At 45.4% G+C, this 22,832-nt stretch overlaps 1 pseudogene across 1 annotated transcript in view; it reads right to left on the reverse strand.

The window, feature by feature from the left end:
* Positions 1-698: 698 nt before the first annotated feature.
* LOC144828344 (uncharacterized) overlaps positions 699-22,832 on the reverse strand; it is a 77,829-nt pseudogene continuing 55,695 nt past the window's right edge. The window contains exon 3 of the transcript XR_013610427.1: positions 699-7,645. The product of XR_013610427.1 is annotated as an uncharacterized LOC144828344 (transcript). The remainder of the gene's footprint in view (positions 7,646-22,832) is intronic.

Below are 22,832 nucleotides of genomic sequence, written 5' to 3' on the forward strand. Positions count from 1 at the left end.
TTCAAAGAGCTTAGATAGGCCAGATAGCAGACTTATGACGCGGTAATTTGCAGGATCTCGTAGTGGTTCCCAGCCTTGGGGAATAAGACTCTTGCTTCTTTCCAGGCGTTAGGAAAATAATGACGCTGCATACATGCGTTGAAAATCTCAGCAAGAAGATCCACTGCGGCATCTGGGAGCATCTTGATGGCTTGGTTGGCTATTCTGTCCTTTCCTGGTGCCTTGCCGTTTTTCAGTGTCTTTACCAAGGCCAGTAATTCGCCCATTGAGCATTCCTCAATGATTGCAGCTTCGGTTTCTGGTGGGTGCTCCCGGTGGTGCTTAGCGACCTCTTGCTCGACTTCTGCTGCCAGTTTGCTTGCCTGGTTTGTAGTGTAGTTCCTATATTCCCAAGAGGCTCTGCGCATTGGAATAATATATCCTATAGATATAACATAGGACTTAGGTCAGTATGTCTCTATTGAACATACTAAACTTAATTGTGAGTGCCAGCTAGCTCCGAAGTCACTAGAAACTTTCTCGAATACACAAGAAGGGATTAGTTTCTGACAACCGCATAAACATGACAACTTTGTTTCCCTAGGACTGGAACAAATATCTTCAGAGTCGTGGAAACAATAGATAACTATTTTACCCAGTCAATCGTGCATTCTTCGTTTCTACAGAGTTGCAGAGAAATAGTTAGACGGGCATTTTCAATGAAAGGATTTATTGAACAGTCTTCTTTCTCATGCAAGAGAGGTGAACTGCTACAATTGTTAGACAGAATGCAAAGTATAATGCGTACAACGTAAACAGTAGTATAAAATAATACTGTAATAGCATTGTCTTGTGCTATCACATATAAAAATACATACATAAATAACAGGCTAAAAATACTCTACTGGTGCTTCTAAAATACGCCTACCCCAATGTACCTAACCTAGGTCTAGTACCAGGGAAGAAGTAAGTGTGGTCTTTAGCATAGGTTTAGTTTTTGCCAAGAATTGCCAAAGGTTTCTCTAGGTTCTAATCAGTTCCTCACCTTAGAATGAAGGAGGTTGGTATCTCTGTCTCGGACTTGATTTCCCAATACCCCGCAAGGGGAGTCAGAAACACTTGAGCTGGATTTCTCAGTAGAGGAGGATGGCTTCCTTCGGCACTTGCTGAAGCGAGCTGCGTCAGGCAAGTAGATAGTCAAACTGCACCGAACCACACCGTACTTTGCCATAGCAAGTGAAGGTATATTTATACCTTAAAGGTGTTTTAGGAATGCCAGCTTTGACGTAAAGTCGGGCATATGAACGTCATGGATGAACCCCCAAGGAATAAATGTTCATGCATAATAAATGAGTTCTTGGAGAAATCAATATTCAAGCAAGAGGAAATACCTAATGAGTTAAGAGTCTGGTTTTTCAAGAAATCGTTGTGACGTAGATGAACGGATGGAAGTAGCAATGCCTGTATTTGGGCTGCATGGGCTATGCCTAAATAAGGACTGGATTTCTATGCCTATATAAGGGCAACGCAAATTGTATCTATATTAGGGCATGAATCGGGAAATTCAATCGCACACAACAGGTTAGGCCTGAAGGATGCCTCCAGTGTGTCAGCGAAGACCTCAGCCTTATCCCTGTTGCTGCATGCCAAGTGAGTCTTCCCTTGTATCGGTGGGTTTGGTTTCTTCTTCCCAGTCAAGCGTCGGGTCATTCTCCAGAGTGAGTTGTCCGAGTCCTTCAAGTTAGCTGTAGCTGCTTCCCATTTTTAACCTCTGTGCTGGCTTATTTGCATCTTCAGCTGTCTTGTCAGCTCATTGTACTTCTTCAGCAGGTCGGGGGTGCGATTCCTTTGCCACTCTCTCCAGGCTCTGTTCTTGTCAGCTATCGACTGCTTGATGCCCTTCGGGAGGTCATAGATTAGGCAGCGCTGGAGTTTCTGCTCGGGAACGCTGCGCTCAATAGCAGTGTAGACTGCAGCTGTGAAGTGGTGAACCGCCTGGTCAATGTCTCCATTGCAGCGTAGGAGGCCAGGGACCAGTGTCTCCTCCAGGCTTCTCTTGTACAGGCTCCAGTCTGCCTTCTTGTAGTTGTGCCTTGTGCCCTGTTGCTGGTCTTCAAGCATGTCTCCAACTGTGATCAACACTGGGTTGTGGTCAGACGTCAGTGCTGTTAAGGTTTCCAGCTCCATAGACTGGGAGAGATTCTTCATGACGACGATGTCCAGAACGTCCTGTTTAAGCAGTGCAGAGCCTGGATAGTGTGTTGGTTGAGTTGGGCCAGCCACTACAAAGTCCTCCTTCTTTCAGTGGGCAAGTAGAGCGTGTCCTTTGCTGTTTACCATGCGAGTGTTCCAGCACTAGAGCTTGGCATTAAGTTCGCCTCCAATTAATGTTGGGATGCTGGGGTCCAGTAAAGCATCCAAGTCCTTTGGGCTTAGCTTGCCTGGGGGTGAGTAGGTGGCAATCAGCCGTAAAGGGCCTGCAGTTGTCTGGATCTGTATGCCAGTTGCTTCAATACTCCCCACTGGTGGTAGTGAGATCTCGTGGTGCTTCACTTTTGTGCTGACGATCACCGCTGTTCCTCCGCCCTTGGCTCTGGTGGTGCGATCTGTGCGGTACACCCTGTGGTTTGCTAAGTTGAGCTTCTGGCTTCCTTGGAGATGGGTCTCGGATAAGTGCTACACTCACATCCATGGTTTCCATCGGCGCAGGAGTTCTACAGTTTTCTTCTGAATGCTGTTAGCTTTCCACATCAAGAAGAGGGAGTTTCCTTTAGATTTTGCTGCCATTGCGGGTGTTTTCTTCGCCGTGGAAAAGTCCGGCGTTGAGATTTGCCACCATTGTCACCACAGGGTGTTTTCACAATCTTCGTGATGAGTTCCTGACCGGTGGTTGATGGCTGTGCCTATTTCACAGGATGGTGCTGGGGCAGTTGGTGGTGGGCTGTCCTATTTGGGTCCTTTTGCTTCTGCGTATGTCCTTCCATCCATGCGCGCGTTGCTATGGCTGTTGGTTGGATTGCAAGTTGGGATCCTGTGTGCCAATGTGGGTTTGTAAGTCTTCCTTTGTCCCTGGTCTGTTGCTGTTGAGTGTAGGTATGCCTTTTGTGGTTGGGGGGGGGGTGCGGTCCATCCTTATTTGCCTTCTGCAGGTAGGGACAACCGCGATAGTATGCTGGATGAGGTCCAGTGCAGTTTGCACATATTGCTGGTTCGGTTTCTCAGTTTCTTGTGCATTGGTTAGAGGTGTGCTCGCCTCCACAGCATATGCACTTTGGTTTCTGATGGGAGAAGGTGTACCCCAAGCTCTGGCAGTTGTAGCACATGATCGGTCCCTGTTTCCCTCTAGGTGCTTCTGTGGTGACGGTGCATCTGCAGAGCCGTGTGACTGCTAAGAGGTCTGCTGGCTTCCCATCCTGGCTTGCCAACAGGGTTACGACAAAGAGGGGAAATTTCTTGTTCTGGTCCGCTGGAGAGGCAATCTGTGTTATATTTTTAACTGGAAGTCCAAGTTCCGATAAGTCCTGAGTGATGTGCCCAAGAGATGAGTTTGCTGGGAGTCCCCGTATTACAAAGAACTGGGCTTTTGTAGCGGTCAATGAAAAGGTGTGGTACTTCATTTTCTGTTTTCTGAGCATGCTGGTCACACTCCCGTAGTCCTCTGGTGTGGTGAGCATGATCTTGGCGTGGTCCTGTCGGGGCTTGATTGTGAAGGTGGCGGTGCAGTGTTCCTCCAGTAGCTCCACAAGGACTTTGTGGGTGGCTAAGTTCTTCAGGATGATGGGAGGGATCCGTAGATGCTTTGTGGGACCTGAAGAGGTCTCGGGTTCAGATGCCTTGTGGTCCTGAGGGTAGGTGCCACTGTCCTGGGTACGGTGGAGAACCAGAAAGCAGTTTATGGTTGCAATTGCAGTGCTTGTGGGGGGTGCGCGGGCAAGCTTTGCTGCTCTTTCTGGTGAGTTCTGGCACGATTTGCGTCCTCTCTTTGTCTTAGTGTGCCATTCCATGTTATCTTCGGTGTTGCTGGATTGAGCCATGACGTCTGCCTCCTTGGTTGATGCTGCTTGGTGGGGGTGCAGTGGAGCGCCTTGGGTAGATATAATATAATTGCTCAAGTGCTTTTACAGATACGATAGCTCAGATGCTGCTGCTACGGTCGCTGTCCCTTTAGCCGGTCCGACCCTTTAGCTAGCTGGCCGTAGTGTCTGCTGGAGGACCTTCCCCTGAGGTTCCTTCCCGCTCAGCGCAGCCTTGCTCCGGGCGAGCCAGAGAACGAAGGCCCAGCTTTGGGTTACAGTCACAGAGGGTATGGACTCTCAGCCCTTCTCCACTGCGGTGCGCAGCCTGGCCCCGGTCAAGCCAGGGAGGCGCAGGCCCAGCACCTTAGAGGAGCGGGGAGAGAGAGCAGAGCGGAAGAAGAGCTCTGGTCAGAGCACGAGTCTCCCATGAGAATCGGGGAATTAATCAATCAATTTATGCACCTGGTTAGGGGGGTTAAAGGCTTTAAGCCCTTCTCCTTTCCCTCTTTGGCACGCAGCCTGGCCCCGTCAAGCCAGGGAGACGCAGGCCCAGTACCTTAGAGGAGTGGGAGAATTCTGTGACCAAACGGGGTTTCTCAGCAGTGTGGATTTTTCTCACATTTCGCCAAACAGGGTTTCTCATCATTGTGGATTTTTCTCACATTTCCCTCACTACATCCGCCTTGCCTAAGTATGTATCCTCCAATGCTGGAACAAACCTTCCTTTGAGTGAAGCTTTTCCCACATTCTGTAACTTTACCTAGTTTCTCCACAGTATGGACTATTGCTATCTCAACAGTGTGCTGTTCATATTAAAGCATTTTCCACATTCTGTTCCCTGATAGGGGTTTTAGTGTAGATTATTTGATGATTTAACATTTTTCATACGAGTGACGCTTTTCTCACACTTTGTACTATGATAAGGTTTCTCAACAGTGTGGACTCTGATGCTTCACCAGTTCTCCCCTCTCAATAAATCCTTTTCCACATTCGGTACAGTTGTGGGATTTTCACCATTATGGATTCTCTGACTTACCAAAAGCCTTTCCTTCAGAGTACACCTTCTCCCTCATTCGGTACATGAATATGGTTTTTCACCAGTATGGATTCTTGGTGTGACAACAGGGAGCTCTTTACACTGAAGCCTTTCCCACATTCTGTACATCGAAATGGTTTTTCACCAGTATGGATTCTCTGATGTATGAGCAGTGATCTTTTCTGAGGGAAGCTTTTCCCACATTCTGCACACTGAAAAGGTTTCTCACCAGTATGAATTCTCTGATGCTGCACCAGGTTGCCCTTCTCACTGAAGCTTTTGCTACATTCAGCACAGTGGTAGGGTTTTTCACCAGTATGGATTCTCTGATGTACGAGCAGTGATCTTTTCTGAGGGAAGCTTTTCCCACATTCTGCACACTGAAAAGATTTCTCACCAGTATGAATTCTCTGATGCTGCACCAGGTTGCCTTTCCCACTGTGCTGTACATTCAGCACAGTGGTAGGTTTTCTCACCAGTATGGATTCTCTGATGTACAAGCAGTGTGCTTTTGTGAGTGAAGCTTTCCCCACATTCTGCACACTGAAATGGTTTCTCACCAGTATGGATTCTCTGATGTCTCACCAGCCTCCACGGCTCACTGAATCTTTTCCCACATTCTGTACACACATAGGATTTTTCACCAGTGTGGATTTTCTGATGGAGAAGCAGTGTGATTGGCCGAGTAAAGCTTCTCCCACATTCTGTACACTGAAAGGGTTTCTCACCTGTATGGATTCTCTGATGCATCACCAGCCTTTGCTGCTCACTGAAGCTTTTTCCACATTGAGTGCAGTTGTAGTGGTTCTCACCAGTATGGACTCTCTGATGTTGCACCAGGTTGTACTTCACTCTGAAGCGTTTCCCACATTCTGTACACTGAAAGGGCTTCTCACCAGTATGGAGTCTCTGGTGTGACAACAAATTGGATCTATTAACAAAGCTTTTTCCACATTCTGTACATTGATAGGGATTTTCACCTGTATGGAGTCTCTGGTGTGACAACAGTGTGCGCTTTAAACGGAAGCTTTTCCCACATTCTGTACACTGAAAGGGTTTTTCACTAGTATGGATTGTCCGATGCTCCACCAGGTTGCCCCTCACACTGAAACGTTTGTCACATTCAGCACAGTGGTAGGGTTTCTCACCAGTATGGATTCTCTGATGCAGCTCCAAGGAGCACTTCACACTGAAGCTTTTGCCACATTCAGCACAGTGGTAGGGTTTCTCACCAGTATGGATTCTCTGATGCAGCTCCAAGGAGCACTTCACACTGAAGCGTTTGCCACATTCAGCACATTGGTAGGGTTTCTCACCAGTATGGATTCTCTGATGTACGAGCAGTACACTTGTTTGAATGAAGCTTCTCCCACATTCTGTACACTGAAAGGGTTTCTCACCAGTATGGCTTCTATGATGGACCAACAAATGGAATCTATGAACAAAGCTTTTCCCACATTCTGTACATTGATAGGGTTTCTCACCAGTATGGATTCTCTGATGCTGCACTAAGGTGTTCTTCACACTGAAGCTTTTGCCACATTCAGTACAGTGGTAGGGTTTCTCACCAGTATGGAGTCTCTGATGTACGAGCAGTGCGCTTGTTTGAGTGAATCTTTTCCCACATTCTGTACACTGAATGGGTTTCTCACCAGTGTGGATTCTCTGATGCTGCACCAAGGTGTTCTTCACACTGAAGCTTTTGCCACATTCAGCACATTGGTAGGGTTTCTCACCAGTATGGATTCTCTGATGTATGATTAGTGTGCTTCTCCGAGTGAAGTGTTTTCCACATTTTGTGCAGGAACAGGGTTTCTCACCAGGGAGGATTCTTTGGTGACTTAACATACTTGTCTTACGAGTGAAGCCTGTCCACTTTCAGTACAGATAGCGTTTCTTGCAAGTATGGATTCTCTGATGCACTCTTTAGATCACTGAAACGTTTCCCACATTTCATACACTGGTAGGACATACCCTCAGAACAAACATTTTGATGCCTGTGCAGCAAAGAGCTCATAGTGCATCTTTTTCTCACGTTCTGTACAGTGCTATGTCTCCCATATACAAATTCTATGGTAATTTAACTGATTTCTTTGGTGGGTCAAGCTCTTCTAATCCTCCTTACAATGGTATAGTTTCTCTAGAGTATGGATATTCTGATGATTGCCCTAATTTGACATTAGAATGAAATTATCACACTCTGTGCACCTCTATGCTTCAGTCTCATAGGGATCCTCAGATGCATGTACAGATATGAGATCTGAATGAGGCTTTTGTCTGACCCTGTACACAAATATGGTTTATCACCAGAAGACAACCTCTGAGGTACATATAGATGCAAGCTCTAAGTAAACATTTCTCACTCCACAGACAAAGATTATTCAGGGTATGGAGCTTCAAACTGTCTACAAAGATGAGCTTTGTATGAAGGTCTTGCTTGAGCTTGTTCACTGTTCTTCCCCAGAATGTTTTGCAGAGTGTGTATATAGAGCATGCTTCCAAGTGGATGTTTTCGCAGACTCTTCACTCTGATACAGTTTTTTCTTCTGGTAATGCTGCTCAGGAGTTTTTTGGTGCAGGGGAACTGCAGGTCTGTTCATCAGCTCCTTTGAATCTGTGAATGAGAAACAAATGTCTGTGAGGTTGTCACAGCCAGGCGGCTACAAGACAGAAAAGTGGGATGAGGAAGGAGCTACTGGGACGAGAGGAGAGGAACTGAAGGAGGAAAACTGAACAACATATACTGTGGTCTGAAGTCACAATTACACCCTAAAAGTAAAATAGAGTGTCCTTGCAGTAACTTGCAAATTAGTCAGTTAGGTGGGCGCTGCCGCCAATCATAAATCTTGATCACAACAGCCCAGTTTTGAGATACAGGCTCTAAATCTTGTGACCCTTGAACATGGCGCATAATCGATTTCCAGATCAACTCCAGCACCAGTAATCTCTCCTAACTTGACAACTGACTGGAAGGACCAGTTGACCCTGTGAAGGTTCCTCCATTCGCTCAAACCCAAAGCAGCAGATAACTGAAAGCACAGTTGAAGGATGCCAGGCTCTGATTGACTTTATGAATTAGCATTTCATAAAGCAATGAATATTTGATTAATCTTCTGAGCACATTAGCAGTACTTCAAATCTATCAAAGGAGCTATCTGATATCACTCCCAAACTACAATATACGAAGGCAAGTCAGTCTTCTCCTATGCCACCAGAGCTGCTATGTGAGAATATTTCATTCAATTCTGAAAACAACATTTCAAAAACCCAGACAGACATTACTCCCCCAATAACCCTGGATGATTATGCAAGCCTCACCTACAAACACGCTATTAAAATCTGAGCCAATGGCAGAGGACTCGCTTATGGTCTTTCATCTTCAGTCTCCAATAGAGACTTTATCCCAGTAAACAGTATAAAACAACTGAATCCTTTTTATTACTCAAACAAGAGCTGCTTTTATTACTGCAGAGTTGCTAGCACAGAGACACATGTTTGGGAACAAAGCACACTGCAAAGGGCTGATAATCAGAGTAATTGACAGCCACATATTCGACTATTACAACTACTGGAGAAGCTAACCGAACTTCACTGATAGAAATACTCCACTGGACCACTGTCAAATGGGAATTTTCCTGGATTAACTGACTGACCCTGGCTCTAGGAGGACCACATGAGTCTTCTAAATATGAGAAAATAACCTCAACTTAGAGTCCCCAATACAAAGAGCAAAAGACGCACAATTGATCGAAGGAATGCAGAACAAATCAGAACATTCACCCCAGTTAAGAGTTCTGGGTTAAATCTATCATTCTTTTGCTCACCATGCCACCCCAGTTTAGACCTGGCCATATACAAATCAGCCTTGACCCAGTGCCTCATGGGAACAGTCAAGCAGGAACTGCCAGGCCATGTTCTCCCTGGACCATAAACAAGCATCCTAGGACCTGTTTCAGGGTTTCACCCATCATCAGCCAGGATAGCTTGATTCCAGTGACACAGTGAGCCCAGGACCCACGTCTGGTCATACCTGGCGCACTTAGGGCAAGAAAGCAAAAGACGCACAATTGATGGACGGAATGCAGAACAAATCAAAACATTCTACCCCAGTCAACAGACCTGGGTTAAATCCATCATTCTTTTTCTCATCATGCCACCCCAGTTTAGACCTGGCCATATGCAAATGAGTTTACACTATGCCTCATGGGAACAGTCCAGCCCGAACTGCCCAGACACGAGTCCCGTGCTCTCCATGCCACTGGAGTCAAACTATCCTGGCTGATGATGGCTGAAAGCCCAAAACCGGTCCTAGGATGCTGGTTTCCAGACCAGGGAGGACCTGGCCTGGCAGTTCGGGCTGGACATCCCATTGGGTGTAGGGTCAAGACTGATTTGCATATGGCTCGGTCCAAACTGGAATGGCATGGTGCGCAAAAAAACGATGGATTTAGGCCCAGATCTCTGTACTGGGTGCATGTATAACATTGTTCTGCATTCTGTTAATCAATTGTTCTTTTTGCATTTCTCACCCTGAGTGGGACGGGTATGCTCGGACGTGAGTCCCGTGCTCTCCATGCCACTGGAGTCAAGCTATCCTGGCTGATGAGGGCCAAAAGCCCGAAACCGGTTCTAGGATGCTTGTTTCCAGTCCAGGGAGGACATGATCTGGCAGTTTGGGCTGGACTGTTCCCATTGGGCGCAGGGTCAAGGCTGATTTGCATATGGCTGGGTCCAAACTGGAAAGGCATGGTGAGCAAAAAAAATATGTATTTAGGCCCAGATCTCTGTACTGGGGGAATGCATGATATTGTTCTGCACTCTGTCCATCAATTGTTCTTTTTTCATATGTCACCCCAATACAAAGAGGGCAGCACAAGAGGTCAGACCCACAGCAGGAGAAAACGCCTACTTTCATTGAATTATACTACTTTAATACCCTTTGTAAACATCATTATTCAAGTCACTGCTGCTACCTTTCTGCAGAGAAAGTAGCCTGGTTCCTCTGGGAGCCACAGGGGAGAACATTTCCATAAGCAGCCAAAGATTTAAACTTTTTTTGCTCTGGAGGGAACTGCACCAAGCTCCATCCAATTTTCCACTTTTGTGTGTTACAGGAAAAGCCTATTTATTATAGTGCTTGAGTGTTAAAGGTGGTCCAGTTCTGGCTTTATTATTTGTGAGCGGTCTTAAAAGTGCCTTTTGCTTCCTTAATGTGTTGCTTATTCAATCCTCTGACACACATTTTATTCACAACACTTCAAAAAGCAATTAAAAGAAGAGTAAGGATTTAGGTCCTCCATCCTGTGAGCATCAGGTCAACCACATTTGGCACTTGATTAATCCAGATCAGGCACTCACTTAGTCCTTCACATCAAGCATTCACCTTATAAATCCAACTCTCATCCACATCCACTACCACTCACAATCAACCACTAACAGTCACCTACCAGCCCTCCCCCTCAGTACTAACTGCCCGTCCCTCTCTATTTGCCTATCAGGTTCAGACTTTTGTGATAAATGATCCTTGTATATCAGAAGATACTGGCATCATTCCCTCGTGGGAGAGCTGGCGTTCATGGTGGGGCACAAGTTATACATAGGGCCACTGGAATTATGTGATTGTGCAGCAACATTTTTTGCATGACTGTAGATCTAGCACATTTGCTACATAGTTCAACTTCTGCTATATAATCTGCAAATTTTATTTTAAAAATGGTTTCTAGCTCAAATGGTTCACAGGTTAATTAAGGCGCAGCAACACAAATTCCTGCCCAGTGGAAGTCTCCCTTTGCAAAGGTTAACTGGTCACCGTTCTGTTGCTTATGACTGACTGACTGAATTATTTATAAAGCGCGCTTATGCCGAGGCGTCTTGGCGCTATAGAGGGAAGACGAACAGGATTACCAGTTAGAGCATAGAAAAGAGCGAGGTTTTCAGCGCTTTCCTAAAACTGGTTATATTCGTGTCAGAGCGTACCGTGATGGGCATGGTGTTCCACAATTTCGCTGCCTGGTATGAAAAGGATTTGCCGCCCCACCGAGCTCTCCTTATTTTAGGCAAACAGATTAGGTCTTGGCTGCTGGATCGTAATGTGCGAAGTGGCGCATAGCGGGGGAATAAGTTAGACAAATCCTCGGCCCCTCCTCCATTGAGGGATTTATGGACCCAACAGAGAGTCTTGAATTGGACTCTACGCCTGACAGGGAGCCTATGAAGTTGTCGTATGGCGGAGGATGTCGGATGGCGCTTAGGGAGATTCAGTAGGACTCTGGCTGCCGCATTTTGTATTGATTGATGTTTTGTGAGCTGTTTTCCCCCCCGTACCTAGGTACTGTGCATTGCAATAGTCTATACGGGACAGTACCAGAGCTCCCATCAGTTTTCCTCAGAGTGAAAGGAATATATGGCAGGATTTTTCGGAGAACCTTGATTGTGAAGAAACAGGTCGATGTAACCTGACTGATTTGAGTTGCACAGGTTAGTTCCTTGTCAATCATGAAACCGAGGTTCCTGACCTTTTTAGCCAGGACTGGGCATGTACCAGCTTCTGGAGGCCACCAGAGGTCACTCCAGATGTAGGGTTTTTGGCCAAACTCAATCACCTCGGTTTTTTCTGTATTGAGTTTTAAAAAGTTCTCACTCATCCAGCTCTTAACTTCTAGAAGACAGTTTCGGAAGCACTCTGCTGTGGCTTCCACCGTCTGGGAAAGTGACACCACTAATTGGGTGTCATCTGCATAAGATACTAGACGAAGAGCATGCGATTTTATTAATGCTGCCAAAGGAGTCACGTACAGATTGAATAGAGTAGGGGAGAGCACCGATCCCTGAGGGACGCCGCATGGGAGAGAAAACTCTCCAGATTGATTGTAATCGGGCTTCTAGAAAGGACCTGAGTAGAGTTAGGGCAGTCTCAGTAATGCCTATTGTTCCAAGTCTATTCAGTAGGACCCCATGATTGACGGTATAAAATGCTGCCGTTAGGTCTAGCAGAATCAGGGCAGCTGTTCCTCCGTCATCCATATTCCTATCTCAGTGGCCATGATTAAAGAGGATTCCGTGGTGTGACCTGAAGCCATGTTGGGTGGAGTCAAGTAAGTTATTATGGTCTATGAATTCCATTAGCTCCTGATTCATAGCTTTTTCAAGAATCTTGGCCGGTAGGGGAAGGCACGATATCGGACGATAGTGCTTGGGTTCCATAGGGTCCAGGGATTCATTTTTTGAGAATAGGCCTTATACACGTTTTTTTCCATCTATGGAGAAAGATACCAGAGCCTATAACCTCTTTCAGCAGAGGGGTCAGGGTTGAGCTAATTGTCTCAGGTACCAGATGAAGTAGGTAGGGAGGGCAGGGGTCCAATGGTGAACCTGATTTTATCTGGATTAGCAGGCTCGTAACGTGTTTTTCATTTAAAAGCGAGATTTGAGAGAGCTGGTTGGTACCTGGTACCAACTGTTCCCTGTGACTCATTGGTGTTGTAGTAGATAGATTGTGGAGATCGTCTTAAACCGCTCGGACTTTATGCTGAAAAAACAGAGCCAGATTTTCCTCAAAATTTTGATCCGGGACAAAGATAGTGTCACGGGGACTCTTAGCTAAATGTCAGACAGTTTTAAATAGTTCCTTTGAGGAGTTTGAGGCATCTTGGATTTCTTTAGTAAAGAAGGCCGAATTAGCCTGTTGTATCTTTATCTTATATTCAAGTAGGACTCTGGTGTACTCCTTCCTGTTTGCGGGGCTGTAATCGGATCTCCAGATCCGCTCAGAGTGTCGACATTTAAGTTTAATTAATTTGACGTCAGCAGTATACCATGGTGAGGTAACTGCGCGCCTTCTAGGTTTCTTAGTTTCCTCTGGAGCCAGCTCATCTATCGCCTGGCTAATCCAAGTGTTGAAATTGTTGGCCCCACTATTGCTGTCTTCAATTGAGGGGGCTTTTATAGATTGGTAAGTATATATATATATAAACTATATAAATATAGCATTGGTAAGTAGATTGGCTTGAATCTTCTTCCAGGAGCGCATTTTAACTGGAAGAGAAAGATCCTTTCGGCGAATGATGGAAAGTTTGGTTTTTAGATTGACGAGGATAGCTGCATGATCAGGCCATGGGACTGGCATAACAGATGTTATCCTGATATGGTTATTGTTTGTGAAAATGCCATCAAGCGTATGGCCAGCTATATGGGTTGGTTTTAAAACGATCTGTTCCATTCCGAAACTTTGGAAGTTATCGACTAGAGTGGCCGCTTCAGTATCATTGTTCTCCTCTAGATGGAAGTTAAAATCACCTAGGACCGTGAAGGTGGTTTGTGTCAAGGCTGGATTCTAAAAAGGTTTGAAGCGCTTTAATAAATGGGGCTTTTGGTCCCGGGGGCCTATAGACCAATAGGCCTGATAGTATTACTTGATTTCTGTCTTTGACACTAAAAGCCAGGGTTTCTGCTTCCAAACCTAGTTGTGGGAGTACATTTACTTTAAGGTAGGAGCGATAGATTATAGCAATTCCGCCCCCCACTGATCCTGTTCTATCTGCATGTGCTACAGAATAACCCGAAGGGACAGCAATGTTCCAATCTGGTCCTGACGAATCAGATGCCCAAGTTTCCGAGAGGAAGATCAGGTCAGCTGAATTGTCAGTTATAAGCGTTTCTAGCTCGTATTTATGCTTAGACATTGATCTAACATTTATTTAAATACTGTTTAAGATTTTATAGTTGTTATCAGTGTGCCCACCGGTAATATTAGTATGTTCATTAGAGGCTGCTGGATAATAAGTGATGTGGTTAGACTTATTCTCTAAGATACTAATGGGTTGATAACCATCCATAGGAGGTACTAGTGCATTCTTGAGCAAAAAGCCGCAAGAAGAGCAGTTAGTGGTGCTTATGATGCCGTGGTCGAGCATGATAGTCGGGTTTTCACAGTATCCCGTGTTTAATTCCAGTAGTTGAGTACGGGAAATGCTAATTTTGGGAAAACTGGCAGGGGTTGGGGCGCTGGGCGCGGGTCCGGCGCGGACGGGCGCAGACGGGCGCAGACGGGCTTGCCTTTGGCTCGCCTGTGCGCCTCCGCTGCGCGTCCAGTTGTGCATTGGCCTAGTAGGCTCTTGCAGGAAGTACCGGCAGCTAGAGCGCATCCCCACCTGTCCCAAGATGGCGGCTGTGCTCACTCCGAAGACCCGGAGTTACCCTGCTCTCCCTCCGTAACAAACGGAACTTCCTGCGGCGGACCAGGGATACGGGCACTAAGGTACAATAATAATGATAAATTACAATTGTGCAAATGCTGGAAGCAATTTTAAAAGCGTATTCGATTTTAAAAACGTAGTAGTCACGTAATTAAAACAGATTGCAGCGACTTTAGCTAGCAGCAGTGTTTTTGTGGTCAGAGACCTGAGGACGTAGCGATAATTAGTTGCGCTAGCAGCTCCTGAGAGTTCTTCTTTCTAATGCTGTGCGTCCTGCCGAGCCTTGCCTAAGTAGGCTTTCGCAGGAAGTACCGGCAGCTAGAGCGCGTCCCCACCTGTCCCAAGATGGCGGCTGTGCTCGCTCCGAAGACCCGGAGTTACCCTGCTCTCCCTCTGCAACAAACGGGACTTCCCGCGGCAGACCAGGGATACGGGCACTAAGGTACAATAATAATGACAAATTACAATTGTGCAAATGCTGGAAGCAATTTTAAAAGCGTAGCAGATTTTAAAAACGTAGTAGTCACGTAATTAAAACAGATCGCAGCAACTTTAGCTAGCAGCAGTGTTTTTGTGGTCAGAGACCCGAGAACAGAGCGATAATTAGTTGCGCTAGCAGCTCCTGAGAGTTCTTCCTTCTAATGCCTATGTTATGGCTTTGTTTAGGTGTTAAACTGGTACTAATGAGGTGCAACCTATGCCCAGACAGTGTTAATATGTGTAAAAATTACAAAATAACAAATCAATACTATTGGAAAATAGCCCAAATTTTGCTGCATAATTTGTCTCTTCTTGGCGGATAACTAGCCAACCCTGCTGCATAATTTGGCCTTCTCCTCAGTATTTCTTAGTCCTCCAGCATTGCTTATACAACTGGATACTTGCTCACCAGCTGCAATAGTCCAGATACCACAGACTCGCTAAAGCAGTGCCAAGTGCCAAGTGGTTCAGAAACACACAAAAGCAGCACCAGCTTGTTAACCAAATTACTTGTTATCTTAATAGAACTTCTCAACATCACATTTGTATTTTGTATTTATTTATTTGTAAAGCGCTAACATTCATCCTTGGAAGGACTGGGGAGAGGTGGCAAGTGATTCGATAGCAGCTCTGGTTGAGGATTATTGATCTGATCTGGGGAAGAGAACTGTCTTTAATTGTTTCCTAAATGAGAGGAAGCAGTCATTTGTTCTAAGGTTAGAAGGTAACTCATTCCATTTTGTTGCGGCAATGTGAGAGAAGGCCCGTTCTCCCATCCTGACAGTCCGTGCTCAGGTGGTGGAAGCTCTACCTGATGTTATGGATCGTAGGTTCCTTGAGGGTTTATGGAATCTAATCTTGTCATGTAGGATGTCGGGGCCTGTGTCGTGAAGTACTTTGTGTGAAATACATAGTAGTTTAAAAGTGGCTCGTTGTCGCATTGTGAGCCAATGAAGCTCACGCATGCAGTTTTTGGCTGAGTCATATTTTCTTTTATTACAGATGGCTTTGGCCGCAGCATTCTGAACCATCTGCAATTTAGAGAAAAGGTAATCTGCCATTCCCACAAACAGGGAGTTACCATAGTCCAGCCTACTCATCAATAGTGACTGGACTAGTGTTTTCCTGCACTCTGTCGGAACCCAGGGAAAGACTCGTCTAAGCATCTTCAATAGCCCGAAGCCTCTGCCGCAAACTATGGAGACATGGGATTTCATGGATAAGTCCCTATCCAGTGTTATGCCTAGATTTTTGGCTTTTGCAGTAGGGTTGGGAGGCGAGCCCAGGTCACTCGGCCACCAGCTGTTGTCCCAAGCCTGTGTGCCTCTGCCGAACAGTAAGATTTCAGACTTGTCGGCATTTAGTCTAAGACAATGGTCCTGCATCCAAATTGCCAACTCAGTCAGGCAGTTTGTCAGTCTAGATTTTGAATCATCTTTTTCATCAATGGTGACCATCAACTGGGTGTCATCCGCATAAGAGCACATTTCGACACCCCACTTTTTGCCAATGGTTGCCAATGAGGAGACGAACACATTGAACAGGGTTGGGCTCAACGAAGCCCCCTGGGGAACCCCGTATTTTATAGGTCGCGGAGGGGATGTGTAGTCACCCAAGCTGATTGGGTTCGATCCGCTAGGAACGATTGTAGCCATCCTAATGCTTTATCTTGAATTCCTTTCTCTGCCAGGATGTTCAATAATTGATCGTGGGGTACGGTATCAAAAGCCGCTGATAAATCGAGAAGTATCAGAACGACTGTTTTACCTTGATCCACCTTAGTTCTAATGCTATCTGTCACTGCTAGGGGTGTAGTTTCAGTGCTATTGTTTGTCCGGAACCCTGTCTGTGAAGCATCCAGTAGGTCATTAACTTCCAAAAGTATGGAAAGTCGTCTGTTGACCAACTTCTCCAGAACCTTTGATAAATAGGGTAACTGGGATATTGGTCGATAATTGGCCGGATTGTTTACGTCTGCTCCAGCCTTTTTTACTAAAGGAGTGACTAGGGCCTGTTTCCATGATTTTGGGAATTCGGCAGAACTAAGAGAAAGATTAAGTGCTCTAGTGACTACTGGGCATATTACAGGGGTTAGCTGGGAGAAAATGTGATGTCGGCACGGGTCAAGTGGTGACCCAGATTTGACCTCAAGCATGACTTTTTCTACCTCCTCTTCCGAAAAAAGGCCAAAACTGTGACAGATGGTATGTGCAGCAGTTGGTACGTAATGTTCACTTTTTTTCGTCCCTGATTTTGGAAAGGAGGCATAAATGGTGTCATTAAATTTGTTACAGTTCTCCTGTGAAGGAGTAAGATTTAGGGAGAGATTGGTTGGGTTGCAAAGTTCTCTGACAATTCTGAAAAGTTCTTTTGAGGAGTTTTTATTTTCAGTGACTCTGCGTGTGAAATAGTCCTTTTTTGCATTTCTAATCGCTCTGTGATAGAGTGCTAGTGCTTTCCTAAAGCTGTATTTAGTCTCATCTGACTTGCTTACTCTCCATTTATGTTCAAGGGAGGTGCAATTTCTTTTTAAGAGTTTAAGCTCTGGTCCGTACCATCTCTCTGATTTTTTGTTGCCAGGTTTGTGGCGGGATTGAGAAGTCGAACAATATTCAAGTGCGTTTTTAATGTTTTTATGAAGGAGATCTATTTCCTCATGAATATTAGTACTTGTACAAAAAGGGTGTGAAAAATGATTTCTGAATTTATCAAGTGTGAAAGATTTCCAATTTCTCGTATTTGCTGTGAATACACTGTGTTTTTTGGTCTGAGGGATGGGAAGGTTAATGCAGAAGGTGATCATGTAGTGATCGGTCCATAACAACGGTGTTAAAGGGTCAATGTCAATGGAATCGATATTAGAAAATATCAGGTCTAGTGTATGTCCTGCGATGTGTGTTGGTTGGTGGACTCTCTGAGATAACTGTAGGATAGCCATATCTTTCACTAATAGGTTTGTCAGAGAGTTGCTGCTGTTGTCCCAATGTATATTGAAGTCTCCAAGAAGGAGGATGTTCTTGTTCTTTAAACAAACAGGCATAATTTGTGTGAGTAGTTGTGTGCTAAAGTTTAATGTGCAGCCTGGGGGATTATAGATTAAGATACCTCCGAATAGCACATTTGTGTTTATAGATACCGTAAATGCCAGAGCCTCATAGTGTTCGACCGGCACAATAGTCTCTTGCCTACATAAGAGGTGGTCTCTGAACAGGAGAGCTACACCTCCTCCCTTTTTCTTGACTCTATTAACATTCAATATCTTGTACTCTGGGGGAAGGGCTGAGACTATGTCTGGGATATTATGGTCATCAAGCCATGTTTCAGACAGACACACTAAGTCAGGTTTATGTTCATTTAGAAGGTCCCAGATGTACGTGGAATGTTTTGGTAGCGATCTTACGTTCAGGTAGATGCATTGAAGAGGAAATGTGGGTAGATTTGATTCCGCAGGGTTCAGTTATGGGGTACTTTCCCATCTACAATTATAACAGCTGAATGGGCCGAAGGTGTCAATCGGGCCCATGTGAGCCCAATCATGTACATTAATGGTCTTCTTACCATTCAGATCCCGCAGTTCGCGGCTCGTGTAGGTAATGCTTCCACCCATGTATGGTGCCTCACTGATGGTTTGGGCAGGGGTCGTGGCCCCTGGTCCCGGTCGGCCGCGGACGGGCGCAGACGGGCTTGGCTTAGGCGCGGCTTCGGCGCGCATCCGGCGCGCCCACTGCGCCAGCCCGCTGCGCCGTCTAGCCGCCCTGCACATAATATAGGGAGATAAGAGGGTGGGAGGACGGCGCAACTAGAGCGCTGTCCCCACCTCACTCAAGATGGCGCCCACCGCCGCCGAGTATCGGCTAAGAAGCGGCTGGGCCAAGTGATCGATAGCTGGTCAGGGTGTCAGAGTGCCTATCACTTAATTCCCCTTATCTCTGAAAGCCACCCAAGGTAAAATAGTACAATTGTTAAAATTGTTAAAAACGCTACAAGTGCAAAATCGCAAATTATCAACACAGATCGCAGGTTTGTCACAGCATAAGAATCACATGCAGCGCGCAGCACCAGTTCCCCTCACCAGGGAGAGCTTCTGAAAGGCACTGAGCGCGAAAAGGAGACCGATTAAATAATCCAAGAGGGCGGGAGGACGGCGCTACTAGAGCGCTGTCCCCGCCTCACTCAAGATGGCGCCCACCGCCGCCGAGTATCGGCTAAGAAGCGGCTGGGCCAAGTGATCGATAGCTGGTCAGGGTGTCAGAGTGCCTATCACTTAATTCCCCTTATCTCTGAAAGCCACCCAAGGTAAAATAGTACAATTGTTAAAATTGTTAAAAACGCTCCAAGTGCAAAATCGCAAATTATCATCACATTCGCCCACTGATAAGGCCCTCTAATCCATATTCCAATAACCCAAACTCCAGGGGTGTAATTATTTCGCAGGACCACAGGTTAAGAACCACTGATCTAGAATATACCCAAGCCTCCATTATTCTGTAAGCAGCAAGAAAACAAGAGAAAATCACCTGAGGTGGGCAACAAATCCACCAGTGCCACAAAAAAAGATGCAAGACTAACAATAAAACATTATCATATCACATATGGCATCATCCAATATTTTGTCATTTTGACTTCTTTGAACCCCCAAAACATTATTGGAAACCAGGGAGAAAAATTAATTGTAGAATGTCCATACTAAAAGATCCTTGTACTGGAAGGAGGTGTCACATGTACAATGTACACAATATCTATTGCAATGTTCATCACAAACAAAAGATGTTCTTTAAAAAGTTGACTCAAAGCAAAAACCTTGATGTGTGGCACACTGCCAATCTGACAGAACAAGAAAACACCTTTTCCTCCATTGATCATAATTCACACATGAGGATCAATTACTTCCAACATCAAAACACTTACTCAACATCCTCACTGATGTTAACTTTGGATCAATAATTTTATCAGATCACTGATATTTGACAACACATCTGTCGATGATCACATATCCAGTTGGCAGTTACACACAAAAATTGCTGACCCATACAGATATAGTTAATTATTTCAAACAATTCCCTATTGAATTCTTTAACATTAATGACACAGCCATCATTTAAAAAAAGGCTATATTAGGGTGCTCAAAAAACAACTCTTGATAGAAAAAAGACCGCGTTAGCCAACAAAATAAAGCTACTGATTACAAAATGCTCTGAAGCACTACTAAAGAAAAGTATAAAACCTAGAAAATTAGCACATTAAGGACACTCACCGTTCTATCTAGAAATAACTGCTGAAACTGAATTTAACAAGAAATGTACATATGTTGCTGACATCATCCTCAGCGGCATCAAATTGTCATGAAAACAGTCCATAGGGCAGGGTGCCTTGTATGTAACAGGTAGGACATGTGTTTTTAAATGTTACATGTCTTTGGTAGTGAAAAACCCCTACATTTATTTTCACTACTTTAAGGCCCATCTTTACCATTGGGCTACAATATTACATTTTAAAAGTGATAAGTTTAGACTGGGAGCAGGTTGGAATATTGTGTTTCCACTAATGAATTCTAATTTTAAATCTTCTTTTATGCAACATCAGATTTTAAAGTCACAATTCTGAAAATGCCACTTTTACAAAGTTTTGAATTGCACTTTATCCCAGTTGGTATAGTGTCTCCCCTTGGACTCAAACAATCAATCAACTTTATTCTCATTTGATAAATGCATAAAAGTACATTAAAAAAACAGTAAAATATACAACATGAATATTTAAATATTAAAAATTGGCGTACTGTATCCTAGACAATCTCATCAAAGCAGAACACATATATGGGAGACAATAGCATATGCACTAAAACATTAGACTTACATAGCACAGAAATTCATTAACCAGTCACTAAAATTTGGTTGGATAAAACAACCCCTCTAGCGGATGACCTCTTTCCAGTAATTAAAACTGGGTATAAGAAACTCACAATCATAAAACATATGAAAGGAGTTTCCAATGTAATTATTACTGAGAGAGCTTGAGAATGCATGTGTAAGCTCAGTTTTCTCACCAGTGGAATAATAATTTTTTCCTCTCAGTTTAGAAAATAAACAGAAAAATAAGATATGAGAAATGGATTGGGTAGTCCCCTCATCACAAGGACACAACTGATTAAGAGAGTATACTCGAGACGGGTAAACAACCATTTGAGGGAAGATATTTCATCTTAGCCTTATTAGTAAAAAGGGGTGCATATTATTAGAAACAAAGGAAAGATAAGAAGAGTGGGCAGATGCAACCGAGGGCAATGCCTGATAAGTTAGCAAAGTAGTTTGGGATTGGTTTTGCTGCCATCTAACATGATGGCATTTGGCATCAAAAAGATCTTAGTCTCGATTTGGGGCAGGTAACACAGTGAGATGGTGAATCATACAAGATTGCTAAACCCAGATTGTTGAAATGCCGCCTTACATATGCTATCCACGGAATGCTGGAGGCTCGGTCGAGAGTAACGATATCCCCGAGCATCATTTGATTTAACTTGACAGAATTCCTTTTCCAGAATGTTAGCCATAATGAAAGTGGAGCCAATTTGATGGAATCAGTTATAATGGGGCGACCTAATTCTCTATGGCCAATAATATTTGGACATGAACCTGGAATTGACACCAATCTTTTTTATAAATGTGTCCTCAATAGCCTGCAGAGCGTCCACTTGGGCTATGCCCCAGATTGCAGCACCATAGATAGCTATGGATACTGATTTCGCCAGATACATTTCCACCATTTCCTTACTCGGCTTCTTTCCTAGGATTGAAGCAAATTTTTTCATAAGAATTGCCATATTTGCCACTATTGCAGACCAGTTTAATTTAGCATTAAAAAGAATTCCCAAATACATAAAATTCTCCACTCGTTCCAATCTTCTACCGTCTATTTGTAGGGTCATTAGATTTTTCTTTTCAGTAGGTGGGGCCCGCGAGGCGGGGAGCTGTGACCAGACCTGACCTGGTCAGTGCTGGTCGCTCCACCCGCCGCGTGGCCCACCTGCGTGTGCCAGTCCCCGTTGCTGCCGCCACTGCCGCTACTGCCGCTACTGCCAGTAACTTTTGTTTGCTTGCCTGTATTCCGCATTGTATTGTACTGTATTTTGTATTGCCAGTATTCTGTGATAGATAGTATCGTCTCTCCCCGTGCTCCCCGCACTTGCCTGTATTCCGCATTGTATTGTACTGTATTCTGTATTGCCAGTATTCTGTGATAGATAGTATCGTCTCTACCCGTGCTTGTGCCTTTGTGTGTTGCCCCTGCCCCTGATTGTACTCTGCTATCCGTGCTGTTGTGCCGCCCCCTGTCTGACTGTTGTGCCCTGCTTGGTTTCGGTCCTCCTCTCGTGCTCCCACTGACCCACCCCGCACCCTGCCGCTGCTCCCCCGCGGCCTCTCCCCCGCTCCTTCAGCCTCTCCTGACATCGCTCCCCTCCCCACTCGCCACCCCGCTCCCGCCTCCCAGCTGCTCCTCCCTCCCACTGAAGTACTTAGGTGGGGCCCGCGAGGCGGGGAGCTGTGACCTGACCTGACCTGGTCAGTGCCGGTCGCTCCACCCGCCGCGTGGCCCACCTGCGTGTGCCAGTCCCCGTTGCCGCCGCCACTGCCGCCACTGCCAGTAACTTTTGTTTGCTTGCCTGTATTCCGCATTGTATTGTACTGTATTCTGTATTGCCAGTATTCTGTGATAGATAGTATCGTCTCTTGCTCCCCACGCTTGCCTTTATTCCGCATTGTATTGTACTGTATTCTGTATTGCCAGTATTCTGTGATAGATAGTATCGTCTCTCCCCGTGCTTGTGCCTTTGTGTGTTGCCCTTGCCCCTGATTGTACTCTGCTATCCGTGCTGTTCTGCCCCCTGTCTGACTGTTGTGCCCTGCTTGGTTTCGGTCCTCCTCTCGTCCTCCCGCTGACCCACCCCGCTCCCTGCCGCTGCTCCCGCGCGGTCCCTCCCCCGCTCCTTCAGCCTCTCCTGACATCACTCCCCTCCCCACTCGCCACCCCGCTCCCGCCTCCCAGCTGCTCCTCCCTCGCTCCGCCCCCCCACTACGCCATTTATGGCGGAGTCCACGCGTACGCACAGCGTTCACGCGCAGCGGGCACACC

The sequence above is a fragment of the Lissotriton helveticus genome, chromosome 4_1 (genome assembly GCF_964261635.1).
Source record: "Lissotriton helveticus chromosome 4_1, aLisHel1.1, whole genome shotgun sequence".
In the NCBI taxonomy this organism is placed as follows: Eukaryota; Metazoa; Chordata; class Amphibia; order Caudata; family Salamandridae; genus Lissotriton; species Lissotriton helveticus.